At 44.7% G+C, this 18,958-nt stretch overlaps 1 protein-coding gene across 1 annotated transcript in view; it reads right to left on the bottom strand.

Moving 5' to 3' along the window:
- Positions 1-519, bottom strand: part of LOC141107639 (G-protein coupled receptor 4-like) — a 120,470-nt gene extending 119,951 nt beyond the window's left edge. The window contains exon 1 of the mRNA XM_073598513.1: positions 8-519. The gene's annotated coding sequence lies outside the window, so the exon portion shown is untranslated. The remainder of the gene's footprint in view (positions 1-7) is intronic.
- Between the last annotated feature and the right edge of the window lie 18,439 nt (positions 520-18,958).

The raw sequence follows: 18,958 nt of genomic DNA, 5'->3' as shown, positions 1-18,958 counted from the left end.
CACTTACCTGTAGAAGGTGAAGCAGAATTTATTGATTCTTCAAGTTATGCTCTCACTCACACCTCTCTCATGTTCAGTAGGGAAGCAGTAACCAGACACCCAGCTGTTACAGATTGGAGGAAAACCTTGTTAAGATCAAGTCCCCCTCCCCTCCTCCAATCCCCCAACCCATCCATGGCTCAGGTCCTCCTCCCCTCTCCCCATTGCTGTAGGCACCTCATTCTGTGTCATGTTTAGAATTTTTGCTATTCAGCCCTTCGCAGCGCCTGAAAAGTTGTTTGTTGAAATGGTATATAAAGTATATAGCTGCAGGATTGTCTGTGCAGCTCTGCAAGCCATAACCTGAAAGCAAGGAAGCTCCATAGGTAATACAGACACATCCATTTTTTTTTTTTTTTAATCAATACATTTTTATTGAAAGTTTTCAGACACGTCCATTTTTTTTTTTTAATCAATACTTTTTTATTGAAAGTTTTCAGACATGTCCATTTTTAAAGTGGTTGTAAAGTCTAACAAAAAAGTAAACTCCCCCCCCCCCCTCCCTGCAAATTAAGGGCATACTAGCACATTATGAAAGACACAGGCTAGCCATACACATACCTCCCAACTTTTTGAGGGACATGAGGGATGAGGGACACCTATCAGCAAAAGTATGCAGGCGTAGGACACACCCCTTGCCACACCCCCTTAAAGGAGAATTGTACAAAAAAAAAAACAAGATTGGTTAAAGTGGTTGTAAACCCTTACAGACCACTTTGACCTACAGGTAAGCCTAGATTAAGGCTTACCTGTAGGTGCAAGAAATATCTCCTAAACCTACACGGTTTAGGAGATATTTGCAAAAGACAGGCACCGATGTCTACGGCACGCAGGTGTACTGAGCGTGCCGTTTCTAACGGCGATCGTGCAGTTAGTGGCGGCTCCCATGCGCATGCGCAGGAGTGACGTCATCGCGGCTCCGGCCAATCACAGCGCCGGAGCCGCAATAGCCGGAAAGAAGATGGACTCTTCGTGGAAGAGGGGACAGCGGTGACATCTCCTGTGTCAGGTAAGACCCCTTTCACACTGGGGCGGTTTGCAGACCTTATTGCGCTAAAAATACCGCCTGCAAACTGACCCAAAACAGCCGCTGTGCGCTGGCAGGAGAAGAAAAAATCTCCTGCAAGCCGCATCTTTGGAGCAGTGAAGGAGCGGTGTATTCACCGCTCCTAAACCGCTCCTGCCCATTGAAATCAATGGGACCAGGGCCGTTTTTAAGGCAGGGCAAAAGGGGCAGCTGCCCTGGGCCCTGTCATTGTTGTGGGGCCCAAAGCAGCTGCCTTATACTTGCCAACTATCCTGGTTTAAATTCCCTCGTCCCTTGAGGTTTTAGTCCTGTGCTGTGTCCCAATATCTCAGTGTGAAATGCTGCTACTAATGCTGCCCAGCTCTGCCCTATTGTTGTGTACAGATGACTCACCTGCAGACCCTGTGTTTACATGTAAATTACCGGCATTCATACGTAAATAGCGGCGCCCGGCGGCATTGATATGTATATCATGCCCCCCCGAGGTCATATCCACAGTAATCTCTAGCAATTAATCAACAAGCAGAAATCATGTGCTGTAACCTCTAGCCACTAATCAGTGAGCCGTAATGTGTGCTGTAACCTCTAGCAACCAGTCAGTGAGTGGTAATGATACACTGTAACCTCTGGCAACCAATCGCAATAGCTGCCTGATCGGATTCAGTAAACTGATTTTGAGTCTAGCTGCTATTTATTGTATGTCTCAGAGCAGGTGGAGAGCAAAACTGCATGGGGGGGGCCCAAGAAAAGTTTTGCCCAGGGTCCAATCAATATTAAAGACGGCCCTGAATGGGACAGTGCGGCTATACCGTGGCAATACCGCGGCTATGGCCGCGCTATACGAGTGTTTTTAACCCTTTTTTGGGCGCCAGCGGGGGGTTAAAACCGCACCGCTAGCAGCCGAATACCGCGGTAAAACAGCGCTAAAAATAGCGCTGTTTTACCGCCGACGCCCCCTACTGCCCCAGTGTGAAAGCAGCCTAAGTGACACATAATGGGCTACTATGCGATGTATAGTAGCCCAATATGCTTTACCTTTGCAGGGAAACAAAAAGGAAGTAAAACCCATCAGAGTTTACTTCCTCTTTAAACCCACGAGTGCTTTTTTTTTACCACCACTATTCCTTTTTATATTGGCTTTTGAAATTTACAAATGCAGCAATTTAGAAATCAGATGAAAGGTTTAGCACTGGAAAACACTTTTTTTTCGTACAAATACACCGGTACTAAGGATGAGCTCCGGCGTGTTCGCACACTCCACGTGCAGAGCACGCCAGGAAGTCGGCACTGCACAGCGCTAATCACAGGCAGCGAGACATTTTCCCAATGTGCGGCTGCAGAGATCGGGACAATGTCTCACTGCCTGTGATAAAATCTGTGATTTTTACAGCTGTCAGTAAATATCCATTAGAGAAATTTAATGTCAGTGAGAATCATTCCTTTTTTTTTGAGGCAGGTTAGTGTTGACTAAGAAAAAAACCCTTGACAGCTTGATGCAGCACCAGCAGCTACTTATCCAGGCGAGGTTGGAGCCAGTTGGGATTATTTTTAAAAAGAAGCAGGCAGGAGCTGGTGGCGGAAGGAGCAGGTGGCCGCATTTGCCGATCTCAACTGTGCTCCGCCTGCCGCCTCTCTGCATAGATAGGTAGTTGGAACCTGGTACTTGTCTGATGGCAACGGCTCCTGAAGCCTGTGCCCACGACCCCACGTGCCCCGCAACTACACTACTCTCTTCTTCTAAGTAATCTATCCTGCTCTTCTGAAGCCAAGGAGAGGGATTTAGGGGTGGGAGTAAAGCACTGCACTGGGGGAGGTGGCAATTTGGGGGAATAGGGCGCACCCCTGAACCCTGCACTCTGTACGCAGCTCACCCCTGAAACCTGCACTCTGTACGGAGCATACCCCTAAACCCTGCATTCTGTATGCAGCGCACCCCTAAACCCTGCACTCTGTACGGAGAATACCCCTAAACCCTGCATTCTGTATGCAGCGCACCCCTGAACCCTGCATTCTGTATGCAGCGCACCCCCTGAACCCTGCATTCTGTACGGAGCATACCCCTAAACCCTGCATTCTGTATGCAGCGCACCCCTGAACCCTGCACTCTGTACGGAGCATACCCCTGAACCCTGCATTCTGTATGCAGCGCACCCCTGAACCCTGCATTCTGTATGCAGCGCACCCCTGAACCCTGCACTCTGTACGGAACACACCCCTAAACCCTGCACTCTGTACAGAGCGCACCTCTAAACCCTGCATTCGTGATGCAGCACACCCCTGAACTCTGTACGGAACACACCCCTGAACCCTGCACTCTGTACAGAGCGCACCCCTAAACCCTGCATTCTGTATGCAGCACACCCCTGAACCCTGCACTCTGTACAGAACACACCCCTGAACCCTGCAGTCTGTACAGGGTGCACCCCTAAACCCTGCATTCTGTATGCAGCGAACACCTAAACCCTGCACTCTGTATGCAGCACACCCCTGAACCCTGCACTCTGTACTTAACGCACACGCCTTGTATTTAATGTCCCTTTAAGACCCTCCCACTGTTAGTGCAGGAAGTGAAACTGCTGCCTCCTGAAAGTGTTTTTGTTTCCTAACTGAATGGGACTTTTGCATTAAAAAAAGGTGTCACAACTGCAAGCCAAGCATTTGGCTTGTGGCTGCTGCGCAGCACCATTGAGCTCAATGGGCAAGTTTGACAGGTGATGCTGCCTGTAAAACTTGAAATGTCAAGTTAAAATTGCCGCACTAGGAAGATAAGCATCAAGGCCATGGCAATGTGTACTCGCCCACGTAGCTGCTATGTTCATTTAGAAGTAGGTCGTCAGGGAGCTGTTCAGTTTAATTATCCTCTTTTAGGCCACTCCCACTTTTAGACGCAATCTAGCCCTGCCCATTGCTTTTTTTGGCATGCATAACAGAACTTGTTTTTCAACTGTATCCCAGAAGGGTGGCTGATAAATTGTCATGCTGTGTTAATTGTGTAAACCAGGCAAATTACCTGCAATGGGTATTGTCAGTGTTTACAGATTGTGTTTGTAAGTGTCAAATAGGAGTTCTGTCATTTTTTAAGGCTGTTATTAAAAAAATGTGCTCTGTCAGTAAATTTTCCATGTTCTGTCAGTAAAAAAAGTTTTTTTTTAAAAAATCATACTTACCTAGGTGGATGCTGCATCGCTCTGATGCTGCATCTGTCCCCCGCCAGCTCTAAGGGTGAGAACTGAGTGATCAAACACCGCTGATCGCTCAGTTCTCAGTGCTCCATGAGCAGAGAGCTGGTGATGTCAGTCACTGTCTCTCTGCTCTGCCCCCCTACTCACTCACTGGAGCGTGGGGCTGTGGAGGGGGCGGGAACGGCCGGCTTAGGCTCTCAGCAGCCTGCTGAGAGGCTGAGCCGGGTGCCGGTCCAGGCATGTGGGCAGTTCCAGACCATATGGTCGCAATCTTTCCCGAGCCTGGACCGGCTCTGTGACATCAGCCGACAGCCAGCTTCAGCCCGCTGTCTGCTGAAAACGGGTCACAGGAGTGCAGAACGATCTACAGTCCTGTGATCCACAGGAGAAGTGCAGCCAAACAAGCTTTTTTGAGTTCCACAAAAGGAAGCGCCATTTTCATCTCTTGGGAATAATAGTGGTTTGCCAGAAAAATGTTATTTACCTTATCCCTAGTTGATTTATGTTATTGGACTGTCTATGGTTGTCTTCTCTCTGAGATCAGTCAGCCAGGGCCCGGGATTCTGCTGCAGTCACACAGTAGGCAGCGACTGTTTCCGGATCTGATCGAATTCAGATGATCAGCTTATGGATACCTTTAGTATAGATAAGCAAAATATAAACATATAAAGATTTCATTAAAGGCTTATTTATACCTATGCATGTGCATGCCTTGATGCATCCACATGCAGTGTAGTACCAGGCTGCATTCATTTCCTGTTGGTCCTCAATACGTGTCCACGCAACAAAAAAAGCACACCTCACTGAGTTGTAAACATGTTACAATTACTCCTTTTGAAACCACTGCAAGGGCACACATGTGCTGACTCTACTGCCTTGTTTACAAACAAAAAGAAATACAAATATTTGCACAGAAAACATCCCTGAACCTTTTTTTTTCCAAAGGCACCTTCCCCAACATAGAACATATGGTATGCGTTGTGGTGCATTGTGGGTCCGGTGCATTGGCCTTTCTCAGCACCACTAAAAGTCAGTGGTGGCCAAAAATTTGGTGACTGCGTATCTGATTGGATGCAGTCACTTTTTGGCCAATAATTTTCCATTCAGCTCCTTCAGGTGACTTTTGTGAAGCCAGGTCGTCCGAAAGGGGCCACCCACAGTTCAAATTTTGGTCAATTCAGCAGAAATCGTCTGAAAATCAAGCCGTGTATGGCCAGCTTTATTTATTCTATTGGTTAGATCTACAATAACCAGGTACAACTTCAGTGTTATTGCAAGCAAATTACATCTGGGTGATTGGTGAAAGGTAACCTGTTAAAGTGGAACTTTAGTCAGAAAATGAAAACCCGTTAAAACACTTCAGGCTGGCCCCTTTGGCAGGTATAGCTATGGAAAACATTAAATTCCAGTAATACTGGATCGCCCTGCTCTGCACATGCTCAGTTGCTCTCTGATTTTAGGCACTGCCAAATTTGTAGAGGCCGATCTGCTGACAGCCTTAAAGGAGTTGTAAAGGCAGAAGGTTTTTGTGTGTAGCAGCCATCTCTCTCCAGCGATATCCACAAATGTCTAAATTGTCCGGGACACTCCTCCCAATAGGCGCCATTGGCTCCCGCTGCTGTCAATCAAAGTCAGTCAGCCAATCAGGGGAGAGAGGGGGCAGGGCTTGGCGTCTGAATGGACACACGGAGCTCTGACTCGTCTCCAGTGCCCCCAAAGCAAGCTGCTGACTGTGGGGGCACGTGATGAGAGGTAGGGGCCAGAAGCAGCAAAGAGGGAGGATCCGGGCTGCTCTGTGCAAAACCACTGCACAGAGGAGGAAAGTATAACATGTTTGTTATTTTTATAGAAAAAAAAAAAAAAACAAGACTTTACAATCCCTTTAAAGTGGAATTAGACCCTCCTATCCTTTACAGCCAAGAAAGTTGCTTCTGTTTGATCTGCAATTGCCATGGTGCTGCACATGTGATCAGTTATGACACCCGCCGTTTCGTTGAGGATACAATTGGTTTTTTTTAACCGTTAAATCAATGGGTTTAGTTCCGCTTTATGATTTAATGCTGTTCAGGGGCTCTGGGTATCGTCAAAATGGCAGCCTCCAGCAAGAAGAAACAGGAGCAATGCTGGAGGTGTTCCATCAGATTAGGCGACCCGTCGGAATTGGTAATGGAAGAGACGGTGCGTCGCCGCCATCTTGCTACACCCCACACTCCTCCACAGTAAGGATACACTGAGAAGGGGGCAAGCGGACATCTTGTTACACCCACCGGAGTTCTGCATTTCACACTTATTTTTAACAGTAAACGCAGCTTATATGGTGAAATACAGTATTTAGAAATCCATTGGACTATTTACATGTTGAATTTTAAAAGCAGCTGCAAACCTGCTGATCTCACGGGTTTGCAATTCTGACAGAACAGCGCTGCTTTTATAATTCAACATGTAAACAGTCAGATGGATTTCCAAATACTGTATTTCACCATATAAGCTCCGTTTACTGTAAAAAATAAGTGTGAAATGCAAAACTCCGGTGGGTGTAACAAGATGTCCGCTTGCCCCCTTCGCGGTGTATCCTTACTGTGGAGGAGTGCGGGGTGTAGCAAGATGGCGGCGTCGAAACGTCACTTCCTTTACCAATTCTGACGGGTCACCAAATCTGATGGAACACTGGCAATTTACAGCACACACAAATTTTGGTAGCATCATTATTAATGTGGAATGTATGTTCCTTGTTAAAGAACATTATTTTTTATCAAGTTATTATGAGTAAAGTTCCACTTTAACCAATTAAGGAACCACCCTATAGAAGATATACGGCTACAGGGCGGCCCTCCGCTGCTGAATCACATATATATACGTGATTCTGCACTTCTGCCAAGGGGTCACACCACTTCTGTTGTGATTACTCACAGCAGAAGCCGATCTGCAGGTGCCGGGCAAAGGATGTCCGCCGGCACCCGCCGATCGTCTTCCAGAGACACAGAACAGAGCTCTCCCTATGTAAACAAGGCAGAGCTGCGTTCTGACAGCCATGTTAATTTTGATGTCAAATTTCGATTTAGTTTTAATTATAGTCTTTTGACTAAAATGCCATTTTTCGTTTTACTCGTATTTTAGTCGACTAAAATCACCAGTACATTTTAGTTGACTAAAAACTAATAAGTTTAGTTACATTTTGATGCATTATTTCTTTAGAAACACCAAACATTATATACTCCTGGAGTAAAAATCAAATAATATGTTATTATTTATGGTATGAAGGTTTAAAACATGCACTACAGACACAGATTTATATTACGTTTTTAAAAATAAAACTAAGTTTCATAAACAAACAAAAATATTTATTTTTGACAAACAGTGCAACTTGAAAATATAACAAAACTGTAAACTCTATTGGCTGTAATGCCACTGCACATTATACTTGAATATATTACCAATATTAAGAAAAAAAAATAAAAAAAGCTTTTACATTTTTTTTTTCAGCAGTTTAGTAGATGCCCCCTACTTATTCTTATGTGATAGTGCAGTGTTAATTTTGTCAAATTGAAATTTAGATTTAGTCGCATTTTAGTCACCTGAATTGTTTTAGTCGTATTTTAGTCAACTAAATTAGTATTAATTTAGTCGATGAAATAACACTGTCTGACAGGGGTAAGTGATGGATTTTGTGTCCCTGCAAAGCAGGGAATAAAATCCATCACTTCCCTTAGTAAAAACAGCACATAGTTTACACAAAAACACTGGCTAGGCACACAGTTAACTCTTTGATCGCCCTAGATGTTAATCCCTTCTCAGCCAGTGTCATTAGTACAGTGACAGTGCATATTTTTAGCACTGATCAGTGTATTAGTGTCACTGGTTCCTAAGTGTCCGACTGACCGCTGCAATATAACAGTCTATTACAGGCTATTAGTCGCCGATCGCCGCTATTACTAGTATAAAAAATGTTTTCAAAATTCAAATTCGAGTACATATACCGTTTTGAGGAAACACAATGTATGTGTGAAATGTCGTCACCCCTTGGTCCGTTGTTTTAGTCCTGGTGGCAGTCTTTAATTAAACCTGTTGGACGGATGTTGGTGTGCAGCTAATTTTTTCTCATTTTGTCTATATATCCTATAGTTTGTAGACGCTATAACATTTGCACAAATCAATCAATTAATAACGCTTATTGGGATTTTTTTTAACAATAATATGTAGCAGAATACATATTGGCCTAAATTGATGAAGAAATTCGATTTTTTTTTTTTTAAATATTTTTATTGGGCATGTTTTATAGCAGAAAGTAAAAAATATTGTTTTTTTTTTTTTTTTTTCAATACAGTCTTTTTTTTGTTTTTTTTTTTTTTGTTTATAGCGCAAGAAATAAAAAAACGCAGCTGTGATCAAATTCCACCAAAAGAAAGCTCTATTTGTGGGGGGAAAAAACACATTTTATTTGGGTACAGTGCTGCATGACTGCGCAATTGTCAGTTAACCTTTTTCGTGCCTAAGCCTTTTTCTGACATTTGTTGCTTACAAGTTTAAAATCCATATTTTTTGCTAGAAAATTACTTAGAACCCCCAAACATATATATATTTTTTAGCAGACACCCTAGAGAATAAAATGGCGATTGTTGCAATATTTTATGTCACACGGTATTTGTGCAGCAGTCTTTCAAATGCAATTTTTTTGGGGGGGGGGGAAAGACACTTCCATGAATTAAAACAAAACAATAAAGTTAGCCTAATTATTTTGTATAATGTGAAAGATGATGTTATGCCGAGTAAATAGATACAACATGTCATGCTTTGAAATTGCGCACACTCGTGAAATGGTGACAAACTACGGTACTTAAAAATCTACATAGACAACGCTTTAAAAATTCCTACAGGTTACCAGTTTAGAGTTACAGAGGTCTTTTTCTAGAATTATTGCTCTCACTCTGATCGCGGCGATACCTCATGTGTGGTTCGAACACTGTTTGCAGGCGTGACTTACGTATGCGTTCGCTTTTGCACGTGAGCACTGAGGAACGGGTCGCTTCTTTTTTTTTTTTTTTTTACACTGTCTCTTTAAGAAAAAAAATTCTGATCATTTTTATTGCTATCACAAGGAATCTAAACAGTGACAGTAATAGTCAATGTTCAGTAACAGTCAGTGACAGGTTCTATTTATGGAGGGATCTGGGGGTCTATAAGACCCCCAAATCCCTCCATTGCACTTAAAAGCATTCAAAATGCCAAGTTTGGCTGTTTTGAATGCTGTCATTTTTTTAAAAATTTGGCTCCTTTAAGTCTTCAGTAAACCGGAAATGACATGTCAGGGCCGAGCCTCTTTTTGAGATGTATTGTTTACAATTTAAAAACAGTTTTTTTTGCTAGACAATTAATTAGAACCCCCAAACATTATACATTTTTTTCTAACACCCTAGAGAATAAAATGGCGGTCGTTCCAATACTTTCTGTCACACTGTATTTGCGCAGAGGTCTTACAAGCGCACTTTTTTTTGGAAAAAATACACTTTTTTGAATTAAAAAATAAGACAACAGTAAAGTTAGGCCAGTTTTTTTTTTATATTATGAAAGATAATGTTACGCCAAGTAAATTGATACCCAACATGTTACACTTCAAAATTGCGCCCGCTCGTGGAATGGCGACAAACTTTTACCCTTAAAAATCTCCATAGGCGACGTTTAAAAAATTCTACAGGTTGCATGTTTTAAGTTACAGAGGATGTTGCTCTCGCTCTACCGATCGCGGCGATACCTCACATGTGTGGTTTGAACACCGTTTTCATATGAGGGCGCTACTCACGTATGCGTTCGCTTCTGCACGCAAGCTCGGCGGGACAGGGCGTGTTTAAAAATATTTTTTTTTTCCTTATTTATTTTACCTTTTATTTTTACGCTGTTTTTAAATTAAAAAAATGTGTCACTTTTATTCCTATTACAAGGAATGTAAACATTCCTTGTAATAGAAAAAAATCATGACAGGACCTCTTAAATATGAGATCTGGGGTCAAAAAGACCTCAGATCTCACATTTACACTTAAATGCAATAAAAAAAAAAAAATTGTCATTTAACCACTTCAATACCAGGCACTTAGACACCTTCCCGCCGAGGCCAATTTTCAGCTTTCAGTGCTGTTGCAATTTGAATGACAATTGTGCGGTCATGCTACACTGTACCCAAACAAATTTTTTTATCATTTTGTTCCCACAAATAGAGATTTCTTTTGGTGGTATTTGATCACCTCTGCGGTTTTTATTTTTTGCGCAACAAAAAGACTGAAAATGTTGAAAAAAAAACTAGTTTTTCTTTGTTTCTGTTAAAATTTTTTGTAAATAAGTACGTTTTCTTCTTCAATGACGGGCACTGATATGGCTGCACTGATGGGCACCAATGAGGTGGCACCAATGAGGTGGCACTGATGAGGTGGCACTGATGATGGGCACTGATAGGCGGCACTGATGGGCACTGATAGGTGGCAATGATGGGCACTGATAGGTGGCACTGGTATGTGGCACTGATGGGCACTCATAGATGGCACCGATGGGCACTCGTAGGTGGCATTGATTGGTACTTATGGGTGGCACTGATGGGTACTTAGGGGTGGCACGGATGGGCACTGATAGGTGGGCACTGATGGGCACAGACGGGCACTGATAGGTGGCACCGATGGGCACTGACAGGTGGCACTGATGACACTAATTGGTGGCACTAATTACACTGATTGGCATTGCTTGGCAGAACTGAAATATAATGGTGCCAATCAGTGCCCATTTGTGGGCATTGATTGGCACAGATTGGGCACATTGGGCACATGTGGATGGCCATGGGGTACATACCTGCCCATCCACATGTTGCCCCCTTCCCTGGTGGTCCTAGTGGCGATCCCTGGTGGTCCAGTGTGGTCATCTGAGGGGGGCTGTGCTAATAAACAATCAGCACAGACCCCCCCGTCAGGAGAGCCGCCGATCGGCTCTCCTCTACTCGCGTCTGTCAGATGCAAGTGAGGAAAAGCCGATCAACGGCTCTTCCTATTGACATTGTGATCAGCCGAGATTGGACACGGCTGATCACGTGGTAAAGAGCCTCCGTGGGAGGCTCTTTACCAAGATCGGTGTAGCGGTGTGTCAGGCTGAGACACTGCTCCACCGATCGCCGCGATGCACGCCCCCGCGGGCGCGCGGCAGCATGTTATCCTGCTGGATGTCATATGACGCCCAGTCAGGATAACGGAACCACCGCCCGGCAGTCAGTTTGCTATAGGCCGGGCGGGAAGTGGTTAAAAAAAAAGGCCCTTTAAGAGCTATGGGCGGAAGTGACGTTATGACGTCGCTTCTGCCCAGCAATGGTGTAGAGGCAGGTGAGGGCCATCTTCCCCTCACTCGTCTCCATGCCCAGCAAGGGTGGAGATCCGATCACCTCCACCGCTGCCGACAGCTCTGGTAAGCGGCGGAGGGCACTGGAGCGCGGTGGGAGGAGGGGCCCTCTCCCGCTGCCGATAAAAGTGATCTTGTGGCGAATCCGCCGCTGCTGCTATAACAACGATATCTCCCTTCAAAGTAAGGACGCATATCGGAGTGTGGCGGTCCAGAAGTGGGAAAAGACCCCAAATCCCTCCTTTGCACTTAAAAGCATTCAAAACGCAAGATGTCCCCTCCCGCTCCTTGGGATAACAGCCAAGCAGCTGCTAGCTGCATCAGTTGCCATCCTAAGAAAGCCGACCGTTTCCATTAAAAAAGACGGTAGTGGGGTGATGCGTGCAGCTGCATGCATCACCCCGGTACAACCCCTTCAAGCCAAAGCCACATATTCGTGTACAGTCAGCGTGAATTGGTTAAAGTAACGCAGTGCTGTATCGCAAAACATGGCCTGGTCATGGAGGGGAGAGTAAATCTTCCAGAGGTCAAGTGGTTAAGTAAGCCATAGATTAATTTTCTTTCCTTCAAGCACGAGTTGAAGGAAAGAAAATCACTCCATTTCCCCATAAACACAGTCGGTGTTAATTGGGGGGATCCCCGCCACTGCGCTATTGTATTCTGACAGTGGATTCCTGCTGAACCAGCCAAATTTCAATCTGTTTATGGCCGGCCATAGTGAAAAGTGAAATCTGTATATATTATTACCTCCAGGGCTGACCCCACCCAAACCCAACACTGCACAGCCAATGCAATCAGCATGCATCTAAATCCAAAACAGCAGCTCCAGTGACTAGCAGAGCACAATTACCCTCCAGGCAGAGCTCTGCCATTGATCTATGGAAGGGCTCCAATTTGACTACTTGCCCTCTCCCAGGATCATCAGTGGGGGGTGTCAGAGGAATGCCATATTATCCCTGTAATAGGGAGCCTTCCACAATGCATTTGCAGAATAACACAGTTTACAACTTTCAATGCAAACTTAGTTTTTTTTTAAACTGCCAGCACACATACCTAAAAGAAAGAAGATCCTAAAAAAATGATCAAAATGATAACAAAAAAAAAAAAAAACATTCTGCAGTTTTCTCTCTGCCCTGTGATGAGTTGTATTCAGCATATGCTTTGTATGCACAGAACATCTGTATAGCTGCAGAAAACATCTGTTCTATAAAAATTAACGATCGCTCAGAAAAGGAAAAAAAAACTCCCGCAGGCCGAACGAGAGAAAACCAAAGATTCCCCCGTCTATGCTAAACGATGTGCAGGAAAGAATCTCCTCTGTCAGCTGCTGTATTCCGAGAGCCACGATACCTACGGCTGCCTGAATACCTGAACAGCGACTCCAGCTGAGAGGACGCGATCGCTGTTCGGCTGACAATCTTCCAACCGGCTCAGTCGATAATTAAATTGACTTTTGTCAAGCTGTGTGGTTGCTGACGGGGCTAAATTTTTTGCTGATTCAGCAGGAATCTGCTGAAGTTTGAGCTGTGTATGGCTGGAACCTCCAGAAGGTGAGAAGAAGTTCTCTCATAGCTTCATTCACATGGTGCATGCATATTTTCTGCATGCAACAACGTTTTTTTTGCTGGCAGAGCTAGCAGAAGATCCTGCGTCAAATATGCGCCTAAAGTGCTTGTGTGGCTTCTACAGCAGCTGGGAATGTGTGGAAATCTGACAAACTGACTGTCCGCTAGCAGATGGAAGTGATAGGTTGGCTGTACGTTCACCCCCACCTGCAGGCCCAGGACTGACATGGGGGTAAAGGGAAGGGAGACCAGCAAACATTCGTTCGGTGATCTCCTCTAAGGGTATTTTCACACTGATCTGTAGCACATATGCGTTTTTGACATGATTTTACGGTGTTTTTACTGTGTGATTTGACACAGCTGATCACATGGTAAAGGGCCACTGTGATTGGCCCTTTTCCCCCGATCTGTGATCAGCCGTGTTCAAAGGGCTCATTGATCACAGAGCGCATCGCAGTTCTGGGAGGACGCCAATAGATGCCCTCCCAGAACTCGACGACCACGCTGTAGCCATCATTGAGCTATACCGCGGTCGGCAGGTGGTTAAAATTTCCCGCACAACATTTTTTTTTTAGCTCTTCCTACACTCAAATTACATAAACATATGCAGACCTCCCAACATTTTGAGATGGGAATGAGGGACACCTACTAGCAAATGTATGTAGGCATAGGACACTCCCCCTGCCACACCCCCTTAAAGGAGTAATAACCTGCAAAAAAAGGTTAATTAAATCCACAAGTGCTTTTTTTTACCACTACTATTCCTTTATATTGGCTTTTAAAATTTACAAATGCAATTTAGAAATTGGATGAAAGGTTTAGCACTGGGAAACACTTTTTGAAAGATAAAAAGTGCATTTTATATACAACTATATGGATCAGACCAAAACGAGGGACAGGGGGACATTGCTCCAAATCAGGGACAGTCCCTCGAAATCGGGGACAATTGGGAGGTATGCATATGAATGTATGTCTACATAGGAAAAAGCTCATTGTGCTACACAAGTTACATATCGGAAGTGAGAGTAATAAATCAAGGCTCATTATTCATGGTTATCTCTGAACTGATGACCTGTAGGGGCTTCTCCGCTTCCACGAGGCCGCCTCGGTCCGCCGGCTCAGCGGGAGATCTCTCCGTTGATCTCCGCTGAGCCGGCGGATGACAGGTCCCTCTCTGCTCACTGAGCGGGGAGGGGCTTGTCAGGCGCCGCTGCCACCTATGGAGGGATCGGATGAAAACGGACAGCATGTTGGTTTTCATCAGATCTCACCCGATCTGATCCGCCAGCGACGGATCTGGACGTAGGGCCATCCGTCTGCTTTTTGCGGATCGGACCGGGTCGGATGTCAGCGGACATGTCTCCGCTGACATCCGTCCCTCCATAGGCTAACATGGAGCGCCCGTTCAGGTCGGCCGTCAAAACTGACAGGCCGACCTGAATGGTCCGATCGTGTGAAAGGGGCCTAAGTGTGTTCCCGAGGCATGTGGAGGAGGTTGAGAAGCGCTACAAGCCAGATAGTCGCTTTTGACATGAATTGGACTGATTATTGCTTCTCCCTATCTATGTTTGAATTCCTAGGCTGCATATACTGTGCTCTGCAGAGAAGTCCTGTTAACTCTTCACTTGCTGCCACCACCATCCATTCACTTTGTAGCCTGCTCACACCCAAGCATAGTTAGGAGTGACTGTATGTGGACAATTTTTAATCATCAGTTTTTTTATATTACCAGCCCTATATGGACATTCACCAATGGTCACGTGTACTTTTTGAACAGTTCATTATAGTGAAGTATACGTAGGTGTGCCATTATTAATTTTTCTTCTTGCAGCTGGTGTTCTGGGTACTTTTCTTTGATTCATGTGATCCTCCCTGTGTATCCGGTATGTCTCTGTGTAGGGGTGCTGCAGCAGCAAATGCATAATTTAAGCCTTCATTGGTTTTTACAGGTCCAAGCCATTAGGCTGGATTACTGTGCCGTTGTCACACCTTCTTATCTGCAGTATCTCTCTGAGGACATTGTTCAGGTGGCCCTGCGCCATTCAATGTACGTGTGGACTGAATGTACAGTGGGGACGGAAAGTATTCAGACCCCCTTAAATTTTTCACTCTTTGTTATATTGCAGCTAAAATCATTTAAGTTCATTTTTTTTTCCCTCATTAATGTACACACAGCACCCCATATTGACAGAAAAACACAGAATTGTTGACATTTTTGCAGATTTATTAAAAAAGAAAAACTGAAATATCACATTGGTCCTAAGTATTCAGACCCTTTGCTCAGTATTTAGTAGAAGCACCCTTTTGATCTAATACAGCCATGAGACTTTTTGGGAAAGATGCAACAAGTTTTTCACACCTGGATTTGGGGATCCTCTGCCATTCCTCCTTGCAGATCCTCTCCAGTTCTGTCAGGTTGGATGGTAAACGTTGGTGGACAGCCATTTTTAGGTCTCTCCAGAGATGCTCAATTGGTTTAAGTCAGGGCTCTGGCTGGGCCATTCAAGAACAGTCACTGAGTTGTTGTGAAGCCACTCCTTTGTTATTTTAGCTGTGTGCTTAGGGTCATTGTCTTGTTGGAAGGTAAATCTTCGGCCCAGTCTGAGGTCCTGAGCACTCTGGAGAAGGTTTTCGTTCAGGATATCCCTGTACTGTCCCTGCAGCTGAAAAACACCCCCACAGCATGATGCTGCCACCACCATGCTTCACTGTTGGGACTGTATTGGACAGGTGATGAGCAGTGCCTGTTTTTCTCCACACATACCGCTTAAAATTAAGGCCAAAAAGTTCTATCTTGGTCTCATCATCAAAGAAAAAAGGCCTCCACATAGTGTAGAAGAAAAATGGAATGGTTTTTTATTTCTAAAAAAGTCTGATAACAATAAAATGTGATCACAAATATAAAAACAAAGTGGGCAACATAAAGGATGCTAAAAAAGTCCGACGCGTTTCGACCCATAGGTCTTCTACTGGGGCATGGGTCGAAACGCGTCAGACTTTTTTAGCATCCTCCATGTTGCCCACTTTGTTTTTATATTTGTGATCACATTTTATTGTTATCAGGCTTATTTAGAAATAAAAAAACATTCCATTTTTCATCTACACTATGTGGAGGCCTTTTTTCTTTTTCCACATATTATCTGAATGAGAATCCAGCCTTTCACTTCAGTCCCAGGGGGGATTTCCTGCTTCCTCTGATCCGTGTCCTGGTTATCCACTGTGAGGACCTACCTGGTGACCCCCGGAGATCCATGCAGAGTCCAGCCTGGAGAGCCTGAACGTCGGGACATCCTTTCCAACGCCCAGAGTGGCACCCTGCTCATGTGATTCCCTGACCCAGACAAGGGAATCCATTAAATCTGGTAAGAATTTTCTACACACTATCTTCACCAAGATTTCCATATCCGGTTGATGTGTTTTACCTACGGATTTAACCTTCTGCCTATGCTAGAACACCAGCTTCTTTCCATGTGCGTCTATCCTTATCCAGTGGGACACCTTATTATTCACTGTTTTATTTGATGGACTTCACTTATTTATCTCATGTTTAGTGACTCATGAGTTGTTTATTTATTTTATTGATGGTGACACCTACCTAGGAGTACCTTTTTGCTTTTTCACACTTGATTTATATGCGCTACATTTTTTATTATGTCTATATTGTTGTTGTCACATTGTATGTAGCTGCTTTTTTTCTGTTTTCCATTTTCGGATAGCGCAGTGTTTATTTTCCTTATTTGTATTCAGATTTTTTTTTAGCAAACTCCATGCGGGCTTTCATGTGTCTTGCACTGAGGAGAGGCTTCCGTCGGGCCACTCTGCCATAAAGCCCCGACTGGTGGAGGGATGCAGTGATGGTTGACTTTCTACAACTTTCTCCCATCTCTGACTGCATCTCTGGAGCTCAGCCACAGTGATCTTTGGGTTCTGCTTTACCTCTCTCACCAAGGCTTTTCTCCCCCGATAGCTCAGTTTAGCCAGACGGCCAGCTCTAGAAAGGGTTCTGGTTGTCCCAAACGTCTACCATTTAAGGATTATGGAGGCCACTGTGCTCTTAGGAACCTTAAGTACAGCAGAAATTTTTTTGTAACCTTGGCCAGATCTGTGCCTTGCCACAACTCTGTCTCTGAGCTCTTCAGGCAGTTCCTTTGACCTCATGATCCTCATTTGCTCTGACATGCACTGTGAGCTGTAAGGTCTTATATTCGACAGATGTGGCTTTCCTAATCAAGTCCAATCAGTATAATCAAACACAGCTGGACTCAAATGAAGGTGTAGAATCATCTCAAGGATGATCAGAAGAAATTCTGTGTTTTTCTGTCAATATGGGGTGCTGTGTGTACATTAATGAGGAAGAAAAATGAACTTAAATGATTTTAGCAAATGGCTGCAATATAACAAAGAGTGAAAAATGTAAGGGGGTCTGAATACTTTCCGTCACCGCTGTATGTATGTGAGTGTACCATATGTAATGTTATTTTTCCTAGTAAGTTTGGGGGGGGGTTGGCAGCGCCGGCGCAGAGCGTTACCTCCCTGAAATTAGTTTTTGCAGGTTGGGATATCTGGGCGGCCAGTCACACAGCCAGAGTCTGCGGCACTGGAAAGGAAGACGGGCGAACATGGATGCGGCCTGCAGCGGGGACGGCATGGGCTTCGTTTGCAGGTGTCACATAACGTGCTAGTATGCGATGCAATACTAGCACATTATGCCTTTACTTTGCAGAGAAGAAAGGAAGGGTTTACTTCCTATTTAAATACCAACTAAAGGAAAGCTCTAAAAGCTCTGTTTAAAAAAAAAATAAAAAGATAAAAATGTGATATGAGTACAGTGTTACATGACCGCACAGTTGTCATTCAAAGTGTGAGAACGCTGAACGCTGAAAATTGTCCTGGGCGGGAAGGGGGGGTGAAAGTGCCCAGTGGTAAGGCTCCTGTCACACTTGTGCGGCCTGTCCTGTGACTTGGGAATGGAAAGTCGCATGACAAGTCGCACCCCATGATTTCCAATGAGTACCGCTCATATCTGTGCAACTTCAAAGTCATCCCTGCACCCTTTTGATGCGGCTTGAGGCCCACAGACCTCACCATTACACAGGCATCGCTTCGAGTTGCGGCAAAACAATGTGACTTTCAGGTCGCACAAATGTGAAAGGGGCCTAAGTGGTTAAAGGACAATTCCACTTGGAAAAAAAAAATTGCTAACACGTTGTGTATGTCAGTAGAATGAGTGAGAGAAGAGCCTGGTGAGAACACATCATGGTGAGAACACATGACAGCGACCTGACCGAACCAGTCTCCCTCACTATACATGTCACTGACACCTCATCACCTCAGGGCCCGGCTATACCACGTGACTCGTGACTAGCTCAGCCCGGTCTCCGCTGAATGAGATGGGCGAGGTGATAAAAGATATCCACCATGGAATAAAAGCGGAAGAAGGGGGGATGGGCGAGGTATAGGCCTTGAGTGACAGCCATTACATCCAATAAGAGAAGCAAAAACAGGCTTAAATATCGAGTGACAGCCATTAAATCCAATGAGAAAGAAGGAGACAGGGGTGAGGCAGGGTTAAGATTTGAGTGACCGTCACCGTAGCCAGTGAGGGAAGCGGGAGCAAGTAAGTGGGCGAGGCACATCTTGAGTGGCAGCTCTTGCAGCAAGCGAGAAGAGCAGGAGAAAGCGGGGGGCGGGGTAACTTTTTTGAGTGACAGCTCTTGACATAGCAAATAAAGGAAGCTGGAACAACCCTGAATAACCCTAATCGCTGCCAGTGAATG

This window comes from Aquarana catesbeiana, linkage group LG09 (genome assembly GCF_042186555.1).
Source record: "Aquarana catesbeiana isolate 2022-GZ linkage group LG09, ASM4218655v1, whole genome shotgun sequence".
In the NCBI taxonomy this organism is placed as follows: domain Eukaryota; kingdom Metazoa; phylum Chordata; class Amphibia; order Anura; family Ranidae; genus Aquarana; species Aquarana catesbeiana.
This window is presented reverse-complemented; position numbering and strand designations above follow the sequence as displayed.